The sequence below is a fragment of the Lactuca saligna genome, chromosome 1, assembly GCF_052625555.1.
Source record: "Lactuca saligna cultivar CGN05327 chromosome 1, ASM5262555v1, whole genome shotgun sequence".
NCBI lineage: Eukaryota > Viridiplantae > Streptophyta > Magnoliopsida > Asterales > Asteraceae > Lactuca > Lactuca saligna.
Window position 1 is genome coordinate 34,927,699 of NC_136417.1, and position 13,616 is coordinate 34,941,314.

Consider the following 13,616-nt stretch of genomic DNA (forward strand, 5'->3'; position numbering starts at 1 on the left):
AACCTTCTATTACAAAGTGTTATATATATTACATAACTACCCAGGATATTGTAATTTATACAAGGGAAAACTCTAGAAAAACCCCATACATTTTACCTCACTACTTAAAACAACCCTTATATTAATTTTGTGCTCAATTTAACCATTATTAAAGCTGATCTATCCCGTTTTTAGCTTATAACCGGTTGCAATTTAACAACCGGTAACATAACCAAAAATAGATTAAAAGGTGTGGCTGCTTGAAAATCATCATCTCATTTCTCTTTGTCTTCTTCCTTTACATAACTATAGCAGGAAACCATAGATTAGCCGTTCTTCTCAGTGTACATAACGTAACTGGTCAGTGGAATAGAAACCATTGTTGGACTGGTATACAAATGGTGTGGACTGTGGAAGAATAATGGGTTACGCCGTACTTGGAGTTGGACTGCCGTTGGCCGCTGCTCATCTCGATGACTTGTGTAATCAACAAACTCCTCCGCCTAACACTTACAAATGGCGCTTGTTTATCTTACGATGGCACTCGATTCTCCAGTTTCCATTTGCCTTTCTTGAATTCCCCGATTACTTTCTCTGTCATGATAAGTGAAACCAATTTCATTCTTCGTTTCTCCTATACCCTAATTTCTGCCCCATTGAATTTCCCAATTACTCTATATATCTATTATCTCCCGCATCTCTTTCTATCAATCTTCGAAAACTTTTTCCTTTTTTTTTCAATTTTGATTGTTGATTATGGCTGTAATTATCAGGTTGGCAATATCAACCATCAACGCCAACCTTACAGTGCCTCTTGGAACAAGCCCTAACTCGAGTTACAAAGCTAGAACGTAAGGATCTGTGTGCAGTCGGTGTAAGTAGAACCGATGCCGGAGTTTATGCCTTCGACCAGGTCGACTGCCTTCCATCATACGTTTGTTGTTGATGTTAGATTAAAAGCTTGAAACATGATTTTATCTTTTTTCAGGTGGCACAGTTTGTTACACCATTTAATTACAAGGATCTGCATGACATGCACACAACACTGAATGGTCTTCTTCCTCTTGATGTTCGAATTCGAGAAATCAACCCTGCATTCCTCGACTTCCATGCTCGTTTTTCAGTCACCGAAAGGATCTACCATTACAAGATTTATAACGACACTGTCTTGGACCTATTCCATCGTCTCTGAAACGACCCAAAAACATGACCCAAAAATTTTCGTTTTATTCAATATAATCAAACCCATAATATAAGTATCATAACATAAAACACACGCGATGTATCCCCAAAACATAATAAAAATTGTGCGGAAAACTGTATCATACAACATCAACCCAAAACATCAAAAGACATCCCCAGGATAAAGCTATGCTGTGGTGTGTGCGATGCTGTCACCCCGAGCTCTTCCCTTTGCTTGCGGAAGTACCTGAAACCAAACTGAAACTGTAAGCACGAAGCTTAGTGAGCTCCCCCAAACTACCACATACCATACAATAACACATAAACACATATTGGGCCTTACCCACTGCATCGAGCCGAAGCCCGGAACTGCATCGGACCGAAGTCCGGAACTGTCTGGGACCTTGTCCCCTGCATCGGGCCGAAGTCCGGAACTAACTGCATCGGACCGAAGTCCGGAACTAACTGGGACCTTGTCCCCTGCATCGGACCGAAGTCCGGAACTAACTGCATCGGACCGAAGTCCGGAACTGACTGATTGAATCTGACATAGCATAACACATATACGACATGCTACATCGGGCCGTGGCCCGGAACACATAATAATTAACACATAAAACATAGCACACAAATCCTGTTCGAACCACGAAGGCATCGAACATACTAACTACTGCATCGGACCTAAATCCGGAAACTACTGCTAACTGAACGGGCCGGCATTGTGGCCTTAGACCCGTTCCTACTGAAGGAAACTCACCTCGTAAGCTGGCTGCTGAGTGTGTGGCTCGGAAAGCTAACGGCGGCTGCTCCTGAATCTCCTCGGCTACAAGTCCATAAACACACCCAATCAAATACTAAACACTGCGCTTGGGGTAAAATGACTCTTTTACCCTTGGTCAAAGTCAACTCTCCTTTGGGCTGACTCGCCGAGTTGGGCCACCCAACTCGCCGAGTCCTACTCTCACTTTTCACTTTTACTCACTGCTACTCGTCGAGTCTGGCATCGACTCGACGAGTACCCTCTTGATCCAAGAACTCAGACAATCTTCATCCGACTCGCCGAGTCGTATGAACAGACTCGACGAGTTGTTCTTGATCCCAAGAAGATTGCCTTGGACTCGCCGAGTTGATGAACAAATCGCCGAGTCCCTTCATCACTGAGTTCACCCTCAACTCGCTGAGTCCACTCTCTAACTCACCTCGTCCACTCGACACTGATAAAACTGAAGAACTCGGGACTCGCGACCCAACTCGTCGAGTCGTTCTTCCGACTCGCCGAGTTGCCGCCATGCAACCGATTTTTACTTGATTTTGTTTGAATCCAACACATACAATTGATAGATCTGGGTCCAATAAGCTGATTTACCACGTAAAGTTTCCAACTTTACGTGCACAACCTCATGAATAAGGGAAATAAGGCTAAAAGATGCATAAAATGGGTAGATCTATGGTTATCATGCAATATAACTCCAAAAAGACAGTAGATCTGGGCTCTACAACACCCCAACATTCAGATCCATAGATATATCGACTTAATAAGACGTTCATGCAAGTGTAAGGCTTGGAACAAGCATCAACTAGCTCTTAGGAGAGCTCTAATGGAAGTTTAAAGCATATAACAAGATGGAACTTCGAAAATACCTCAATTAACTCTGATTTTTTTTTTGGATCTTTGCACTACAACACTTCTCCTTGCTTCTTCCTTCTTCTCCTTCTTCACACCTTCACAAAATGGCACCAAAACACATATAAGCTCTTCAAGGGAGGATTAGGGTTCTCTCACTGTGTTCTCAGGGTGAGGGAGGCGAGGATGGGGGCTATAAGGTGGTATAAATAGTGGGCAACCCGGGGATTTTAGGGTTTCACCCAGACAGATGGACTCGCCGAGTCAGGGATATGGACTCGCCGAGTCCCTGGCTCACGCGTGCCCTTAGGCGCGACCCTACTCGGCGAGTCAGGCTAGAACTCGCCGAGTCCCTCTTGAAAAACTCACTACAATTACCAATAAATCAACATACCGGGAACGGGTCGTTACAATTCTCCCCCACTTGTCTCAGACTTCGTCCTCGAAGTCTGCTACGACTGGATCTGCAAATAACTCTAGGTAGTGCGCTCTCATTTCCTCTTTAGCCTCCCACGTCCACTCAGACCCCTTCCGGTGCTGCCACTGCACCTTTACTAGCTGAATTACCTTGTTCCTCAAGGTCTTGGTCTTCCGTTCCAGAATCGCGACCGGTCTCTCGATATAATTCAGGCCGCTATCAACCTGGATATCCTCTAAGGGAACGACTGTCGTCTCATCCACCAAACACTTCCTTAACTGCGACACGTGGAAGGTGTTGTGTATCTGACTAAGCTCCTCAGGGAGATCTAACCGATAAGCAACCCGACCCACCCGAGCCAAAACCCTGAAAGGACCAATAAATCTGGGGCCCAATTTGCCCCTCTTCCGGAACCTAATGACACCTTTCCAAGGTGAGACTTTCAGAAGAACCATGTCGCCCACCTGGAACTCCAAGTCCGAACGCCTCCTGTCGGTGTAGCTCTTCTGCCGACTCTGTGCAGTCTGCAGCCTACTACGGACCTGCTGGATCAACTCAGTCGTCTTGAGCACCACTTCGGTGCTCCTGATGACTCGCTGATTGACCTCGCCCCAACAAATCGGGGTCCTGCACTTCCTGCCATATAACATCTCAAAAGGAGGTCTATGCTCGCATGATAACTGTTGTTATACGAGAATTCCGCTAACGGAAGATACGTATCCCAACTGCCCCCAAAATCTAAAACACATGCCCTAAGCATGTCCTCGAGAGTCTGAATCGTCCTCTCGCTCTGCCCGTCAGTCTGAGGATGAAAAGCGGTGCTGAAATGGAGACGAGTACCCATCTCGTCGTGGAACCGCTTCCAGAATCTGGACGTGAAACGAACGTCTCGGTCCGACACCACCGATACCGGCACTCCATGACGTGCCACAATCTCTCGCACATAGATATCGGCTAACTTTTCCGCCGATATACTCTCCTGAATCAGAATAAAATGGGCACTCTTCGTCAACCGATCCACTACTACCCATATCGAGTCCACCCCGCGTGCGGTCCTGGGGAGTTTGGTGACAAAATCCATGGTGACGTCCTCCCATTTCCACACGGGAATGTCTAACGGCTGCATCTTGCCGTGAGGTCTCTAGTGCTCCGCCTTGACCTTTCGACAGGTCAAACATCTCTCCACATACCAAGCGACATCTCGCTTCATGCAGGGCCACCAATAATCAGATCGAAGGTCTCGATACATCTTCGTCGCTCCTGGGTGGATAGAAAATCGAGACTTATGAGCCTCGTCCATCAATACTTTCCGTACCCCACCCCGGTACGGTACCCATATCCTACCATGAAGCGTCAACAAACCCCGACTGTCGCAATCAATTGAAGCTACTCGGCCCACTATCCTCTCACACTTCTGCCTCTCCTCCTTGAGGCCCTCCATCTGAGCCTCCTTGATCCGCTCCAACAACGGAGTGATCACTGTCATCCTCATACACAAATCTCTGATAGGGGCCGTCGACACCTTGCGGCTCAGGGCGTCGGCCACCACATTGGCCTTCCCTGGATGATAAAGGATCTCACAGTCATAGTCCTTCAGCACGTCTAACCATCTCCTCTGCCTCATGTTCAAACTCGGCTGATCCATAAGATATCTCAAACTCTTGTGATCTGTGTATATAGTACAGCGGACCCCATAAAGGTAATGTCTCCAAATCTTGAGGGCAAACACAACTGCCCCCAGCTCCAAATCGTGGGTAGGATAATTAGCCTCGTGAGGCTTCAACTGTCTCGAGGCATAAGCTACCACATGGCCTCGCTGCATCAATACTGCTCCCATACCTGTGATCGATGCATCACAATAGACTACGAAATCCTCTACTCCTTCTGGCAAGGTAAGGATCGGAGCCTCGCACAATCTCTGCCTGAGAGTCTCGAACGCCGCCTGCTGCTCAGGCCCCCAACGAAAAACCACTGACTTCTTGGTTAGTCGGGTGAGCGGCACTGCTATCTTGGAGAAGTCCTGAATAAATCTCCGATAATACCCTGCTAACCCCAGGAAGCTCCGAATCTCAGATGGAGACCTCGGGACCTCCCACTGCATCACAGCCTCAATTTTGGCCGGATCTACCAAAATACCCTTCTGGTTGACGAGATGACCAAGAAACTGCACCTCGCGCAACCAGAACTCACACTTGGAGAACTTTGCGAAAAGTCTCTCCCTCCTCAAAGTCTCCAACACCTCCCGCAGGTGCTCCTCGTGCTGCCCCTGTGTCTTGGAATACACCAAGATGTCATCTATAAACACTATCACCGACCGATCCAGCATCGGTCTGCACACATGGTTCATGAGATCCATGAACGCGGCTGGGGCATTGGTGAGCCCAAATGGCATCACCACGAACTCATAATGGCCATACCGGGTCCTGAAAGCAGTCTTCTGTACATCCTCATCTCTAACCCTCATCTGATGATAACCGGAGCGTAGATCGATCTTGGAGAACCAGGACGCTCCCTGAAGCTGATCAAACAAGTCATCTATCCTCGAAAGTGGGTAACGGTTCTTCACCGTTACTTTGTTCAACTCCCGATAATCAATGCACATACGATGCGACCCATCCTTCTTCCTCACAAATAAGATCGGCGCTCCCCAAGGCGAACTGCTCAGCCGAATGAAACCCTTGTCTAACAGCTCCTGAAGCTGTGTAGACAACTCCTGCATCTCAGGGGGAGCAAGTCGATACGGTGCTTTAGCTATCGGAGCCGCACCAGGAACTAGGTCGATCCTGAACTCAACCTGCCTCTCTGGAGGTATCCCCGGCAAATCCTCAGGAAACACATCCGGGTAGTCACGAACAATAGGAACATCATCAATCGTTGTCTTGCCCTTCTCCCGGGCATCCAAGACGTAAGCTACAAAACCGACGCAACCCTGCTGAACATAGCGCTTCGCCCTTGCGGCGGAACAAAAGATCGGTCCTCGCTGGGGCCTCTCGCCCTAAATCACTATCTCTCCCCCACTGGGAGTGCGAACCCTCACTAGCTGAAGCTCACAATCAATCACCGCCCCATTGGGGCTTAGCCAATCCATGCCCACAATAACTTTATTCCCACGCAGGGGAATAGGAACCAAGTCCACTGAAAACTGCTCATCAAATATCTGAAGGGAACACCCTCTATGTACTCTGCCGACCCTCACGGTCCTATCATCTGCTATCTCAACCTCTAGTGGACAATCCAGCTCCCCTGGAGCTCTGCTAAATCTCTTGCTAAGCGCAAGCGATACAAATGATCGGGTAGCCCCCGAATCGAACAATACCAAAGCAGGGATGCCGTTCACCGAGAACGACCCTAAATAAAACATATCATCAAGTAATATTCAAACGATATTATAACAATTAAGAGATGAAGGAAAGATTCATACCCGTCACCACATCAGGAGTCGCTTGCGCCTCCTCTGCTGTCATCTGAAATGCCCTGCTCTTCGCCACTGGCGCATCAGCTCGGCCCTGCCGGCCATCCGTAATCCTCAAGGTGGCAGGGGCAGGTGCAACCACCTTCCCTGCTGCAGCTAAACTGGGACACTGGGACCTTTTATGTCCCCTCTGATTGCACTGAAAGCAAATCAGATCTGATGTTGTAAGCGTAGTAGCAGGGGCCGTACAATCCCTACTCAAATGGCCAGTCCGACCGCACTTGTAGCAGCCGGAACTCCCTGCCTTGCACGCCCCCTCGTGCAATCTCCCACACTTGCCACACCGACCGTGGCTCTGCTGACCCCTAGACCTGTGATCTGAAACCTTGGGCTTTTTGCCCACACTGCCTGAACCCGAAACCGCCTCCGGTTTCCTCTTCTTCTCCATCTTGAGATCAATCTCTCTCTCTCTAGCTCTGGCAATCATGTCGTCCAGCGTTTTACAACTGGACCGGCTCACAAACATGCGGATGTCACTCCGCAACATCTCATGATAACGGGCCTTCTTCATTTCCTCATCGGCTGCATACTGAGGAACAAGAAGGGCCCTCTCCCTGAACTTGGCGGTGATCTCCGCCACTGTCTCTGTAGTCTGGGTAAGGTCCTGAAACTCCCTAGCTAACTGTTGCACCTCAATGACTGGTGCAAACTCCGCCCTGAACCTGGTAGAGAAATCAGCCCAGGTCATGGCATCCAATGCCGCATCATCCCCGATGGCATGTCCGACCTCCTCCCACCAATCTCGTGCCCTGTCCTTCAGAAGACAGGACGCCAATCTGACCTTCTCCCCCTCGGGACACCTGCTAGTGCGGAAAGCGTTGGCCACATCCGCCAACCATCTAGTACTCGCTATGGGGTCCCGCGCCCCATGATAGTCTGGAGCCCCGCATGCCCTGAACTCCCTGAACGTAAGTGTGCGCGACCCCATCACGGCCGCCATCTCAGCACGGAAAGTACTCAATCTCTCATCCATCAGCTCTAAAATACCCTCCTTGATCGAACCGAAGATCACAGGAGTCTGCTCTAGTATGATGCGGGTAACCTTAGAAGAAAGGAACTCCCTAGTCTGCTCATCCATCTGCCCGGCCTCCGGGCCTGATCCCGATCCTGATCCCCCTCCGGCATCTGAACTGCCCGCTGCTGGCCTCGGACGCAAAACTACCATTCTGAAACATATCATAACAACATCAGAACACTGAAATATCTCAAGGGATCATGATACTACTACTAGCTTCCTGGTCTTGCCTTGGCCTTCCTTGATTCGAGTACGGATCCTCTGCTTTCAGTAGTATGGGCCCCTACTACCTTCCACATCTATCCGTACTTTCCTCAAGAACTGCCTTGACTCCACCAAGTCACTTCTACTACTGCCATTCTCTGCTACTCTCATCCTAGGCTTGCCCTAGGGAAACTTCAAGCTCAACGCGACTGGTCCTCAGCTGCTGTAGGTCTCCTCATAATGCCAGTTAGCCACCACCTAAACACCATCACATGTGATGAGGATCAGATAATCCTTCAAGTAAAAGATCCGTCCCTACAACGGTTGGACTCAAACAAGAGCTGCGCAATAGGGCCAGTTCCAGCACTCTGGGATTATTCAAACCTGATCACATGTGGTGTGACGTGTTCACCTAATGGCTAACTCCCACTACTCAGAACCCCACCAAGCACGAAGCAAGTAGCATTCGGACAAGGGAAACAGACTCAGGCAAAACTATTCTTATAACAAGAAACTGCACTAGCATAGGATGCTAAGCTCATACTATCAGGCATAACCTAAACAGGCTATCCTACTGCTGTCTACTCAATTCTAGCATGCAATACTCATAAAGTTGTAACACATAAGCAGGCACATAAGGCATTCTCCTAGATCCTTAGCCCTATACTAGCATGCTGTTCTACTGAAACTGAAACTGAACAAATAACTTGTATGGGTAATTTGGGAGTACTTACTTGAGCTCGGCTGACCGCATGCACACACCTCTATCTTGTTAAAAACAATTCTTTCTTTCTAAGTGCTTTTAAAATTCTTTTTGTAACACATTTTTATTTTACTAAAATCTTTTATTTCCCTTAGTTTGAGTTCAGATACACCCGGAAGTGTATCCGAATCCCTCAAACCAGGGCTCTGATACCAACTTGAAACGACCCAAAAACATGACCCAAAAATTTTCACTTTTTTCAATATAATCAAACCCATAATATAAGTATCATAACATAAAACACACGCGATGTATCCCCAAAACATAATAAAAATTGTGCGGAAAACTGTATCATACAACATCAACCCAAAACATCAAAAGACATCCCCAGGATAAAGCTATGATGTGGTGTGTGCGATGCTGTCACCCCGAGCTCTTCCCTTTGCTTGCGGAAGTACCTGAAACCAAACTGAAACTGTAAGCACGAAGCTTAGTGAGCTCCCCCAAACTACCACATACCATACAATAACACATAAACACATATTGGGCCTTACCCACTGCATCGGGCCGAAGCCCGGAACTGCATCGGACCGAAGTCCGGAACTGTCTGGGACCTTGTCCCCTGCATCGGGCCGAAGTCCGGAACTAACTGCATCAGACCGAAGTCCGGAACTAACTGGGACCTTGTCCCCTGCATCGGACCGAAGTCCGGAACTAACTGCATCGGACCGAAGTCCGGAACTGACTGGGACCTTGTCCCCTGCATCGGACCGAAGTCCGGAACTAACTGCATCGGACCGAAGTCCGGAACTGACTGATTGAATCTGGCATAGCATAACACATATACGACATGCTACATCGGGCCGTGGCCCGGAACACATAATAATTAACACATAAAACATAGCACACAAATCCTGTTCGAACCACGAAGGCATCGAACATACTAACTACTGCATCGGACCTAAATCCGGAAACTACTGCTAACTGAACGGGCCGGCATTGTGGCCTTAGACCCGTTCCTACTGAAGGAAACTCACCTCGTAAGCTGGCTGCTGAGTGTGTGGCTCGGAAAGCTAACGGCGGCTGCTCCTGAATCTCCTCGGCTACAAGTCCATAAACACACCCAATCAAATACTAAACACTGCGCTTGGGGTAAAATGACTCTTTTACCCTTGGTCAAAGTCAACTCTCCTTTGGGCTGACTCGCCGAGTTGGGCCACCCAACTCGCCGAGTCCTACTCTCACTTTTCACTTTTACTCACTGCTACTCGTCGAGTCTGGCATCGACTCGACGAGTACCCTCTTGATCCAAGAACTCAGACAATCTTCATCCGACTCGCCGAGTCGTATGAACAGACTCGACGAGTTGTTCTTGATCCCAAGAATATTGCCTTGGACTCGCCGAGTTGATGAACAAATCGCCGAGTCCCTTCATCACTGAGTTCACCCTCAACTCGCTGAGTCCACTCTCTAACTCACCTCGTCCACTCGACACTGATAAAACTGAAGAACTCGGGACTCGCGACCCAACTCGTCGAGTCGTTCTTCCGACTCGCCGAGTTGCCGCCATGCAACCGATTTTTACTTGATTTTGTTTGAATCCAACACATACAATTGATAGATCTGGGTCCAATAAGCTGATTTACCACGTAAAGTTTCCAACTTTACGTGCACAACCTCATGAATAAGGGAAATAAGGCTAAAAGATGCATAAAATGGGTAGATCTATGGTTATCATGCAATATAACTCCAAAAAGACAGTAGATCTGGGCTCTACAACACCCCAACATTCAGATCCATAGATATATCGACTTAATAAGACGTTCATGCAAGTGTAAGGCTTGGAACAAGCATCAACTAGCTCTTAGGAGAGCTCTAATGGAAGTTTAAAGCATATAACAAGATGGAACTTCGAAAATACCTCAATTAACTCTGATTTTTTTTTTGGATCTTTGCACTACAACACTTCTCCTTGCTTCTTCCTTCTTCTCCTTCTTCACACCTTCACAAAATGGCACCAAAACACATATAAGCTCTTCAAGGGAGGATTAGGGTTCTCTCACTGTGTTCTCAGGGTGAGGGAGGCGAGGATGGGGGCTATAAGGTGGTATAAATAGTGGGCAACCCGGGGATTTTAGGGTTTCACCCAGACAGATGGACTCGCCGAGTCAGGGATATGGACTCGCCGAGTCCCTGGCTCACGCGTGCCCTTAGGCGCGACCCTACTCGGCGAGTCAGGCTAGAACTCGCCGAGTCCCTCTTGAAAAACTCACTACAATTACCAATAAATCAACATACCGGGAACGGGTCGTTACAATTAAAGTGGGTTAGATCTGATCTCACATCGGTTGGGAAGGAGAACTAAGCATTCCTTATAAAGGGTGTGGATACCTTCCCTATCACAACGCATTTTAAAGTCGTGAGGGTAGCAGATCCCATAAGAACTCTGCAGTTAAGCGTGCTCGGGCGGGAGTAGTACCAGGATGGGTGACCCCCTGGGAAGTCCTCGTGCCGAGTGGCCCAAAGCGGACAATATTGTGATACGTGCCAGAGGGGGGTGTTACAAATGGTATCAGAGCTAGGGCACGGGTCGATGTGTTCGACAGGGATGTCGAACCCTATAATGGGGGGTGAAAGTGGGTTAGATCTGATCCCACATCGGTTGTGAAGGAGAACTAAGCATTCCTTATAAAGGGTGTGGATACCTTCCCTATCACAACGCGTTTTAAAGCCGTGAGGGTAGCAGATCCCATAAGAACTCTGCAGTTAAGCGTGCTCGGGCGGGAGTAGTACCAGGATGGGTGACCCCCTGGGAAGTCCTCATGCCGAGTGGCCCAAAGCGGACAATATTGTGATACGTGCCAGAGGGGGGTGTTACAGTCTCTATGCTTATCATAAACTTTCCGAACTCAATGTATTTGTCATGAAAGAAGCAGCCAAGTATTTTGTAGGGCAACATGACTTTTCTTCTTTCGCCAATAAACAATGCAATGATCGCGTAGTCAATCCAGTAAAGAATATATCTTGAGTTGATATAATCGAAAAGGAATAAAATTTTTGACTTTTTTTTTTATCAGATGTCATGTTGACTATAATTTTTTTTTTTTGTTTTCAGGGACCCATTTTGCAGGTTGAAGTTAAAGAGGAGATTTCGGATTTTGCAAGTTATGTATGTTTGTTTGCGGCTTAATTGTACATTTTGTTTAAGGCTTAATTGTGCATTTAGAAATAACATCTAGATTCTAGTAACAATATGATACTTAACCATAATGAGAATTCATAAATATTTCTCAACAATACCCATATAGCCATTATTGAAGGTGGGAGTCGAATAGGAGGTAGGATTAACACTTCAGAATTTGGTGGTGACATAATTGAAATGGGTGCTACTTGGATCCATTGAACTGGGGATAGCCCGGTTCATAAAATAGCTCAAGAAATCAATTCCTTGTAATAAGACAAGCCATGGGAGTGTATGGATGGGTTTCTTGATGACCTAATCACCATAGCTGAAAATGGGTACGTGTTAAATCCATCTCTTGTTCACCCTATTTCAAATCTCTTCAAAAATCTAATGGATTTTGCTCAACCAAAAAGGAAATCAACTCTGGTTGGAATCGGGAATGGTGGAGATGGGATTGTGAATATGAGTGTTGGTTCTTTTATTAGAAAGGTCTTGAAGATTACTGGAAAATGGAATCAAGAAAGGAGAAAGATGAAGTGAATGAGAATAAAATGGGGTTTCCTTTCTCTCACCGGATAATGTACTTATGTTAGACGGTTTAAAATTTAATAATGGTTAAATTGAGCACAAAATTAATATAAGGGTTGTTTTAAGCATTGATGTAAAATACATGGGGTTTCTCTAAGGTTTTCCCTTTATACAAACATAAAAAGTAGTACAAAAGTACTATTACAAACTATTCTACATCTTTCAATAGTATGTAAACATACTATTTATTTATCACCTGCAATTGTTAAACATTGATAGGGTAAGCGGTGACGCTTAGTGAGTTCAAAAATAGATAAATATAATGTTATGCCATATATATATACTTCAATGTGGCAAGGCAAAGAGGAACAACAAGATGTATGTGAGATCATGTAACAAGCGTTCATATCAATCAAAGACATTATTCAAAGATATTCTTTTCAATTCTTGATATACATCAATAAAGCTTTGGCCCAATTGGCATAGAAGACATGCAATTTCTAATTAACATCTTGTTAGATTTCAGGCTTATAGTCCTATCTAACCATTTGCCAATGCCATAGAATAGAATTCATTCTCTTACGGAGACATGCTCTACATGGCCACAGGCTACGTACCAGTACCAATGTGAATCTAAGTTCTTTAACTGATCACATGGTCAAAGGTATTACAATTGCTATTAACATAGCGAATAACACGAGAAAATAACTCAGAATGATAATACTGAAAAGCACATAGCACATATAACACATAAAATACAATTGTTCCTATATATTGAACTCGCCTTAAGTTAACCGGGGGTTAAAATAGTAATTTGGACAACACTTCGGCTTTAAATATGCCTTTCTATGTTGAAAACCGGGAGTTTATTTGAAAACCGGTCTTTGCGAAGGTAGGGCTTCAAAACCGAAAAGATAAAATTTCCGGGCTTCTCGGGGGTCTTGGGACGTGTTTCGGGCTTTAAAAATGATACTGGGGTTTCGGGAAAAGTCAAAATACTGAATATATGGATTTAGGGGTGAAAATTGGAAATTTTCTCATTTTAGCCGCGAGGGTTCGCACCCTCCTATTTATAGGCACGGGTTCGTCCGAGAAGGTGACTCAGCGAGGACACGCGGCAGATGCGCAGGGCTCCAGCGAGGCTCGGACGGAAGGGTGACGGAGCTGCTTGCGAAGCAGCTCGGTGGCATCAGCAGCGAGGGGCAGGTGCGAAACGCGCGTCGGAAGACTACTGGTCGCGACATCAGCCGAATCCGGAAGCGGAACACGTCGGACATGTGAGGGACCAACGCTCTGGGCAAACCGAA

At 46.6% G+C, this 13,616-nt stretch overlaps 1 pseudogene; it reads left to right on the forward strand.

Annotated features, from left to right (window-relative positions):
• The first annotated feature begins 400 nt into the window (after positions 1-400).
• LOC145004736 (uncharacterized) lies at positions 401-12,400 on the forward strand (annotated as a pseudogene).
• The last annotated feature ends 1,216 nt before the right edge of the window (positions 12,401-13,616 follow it).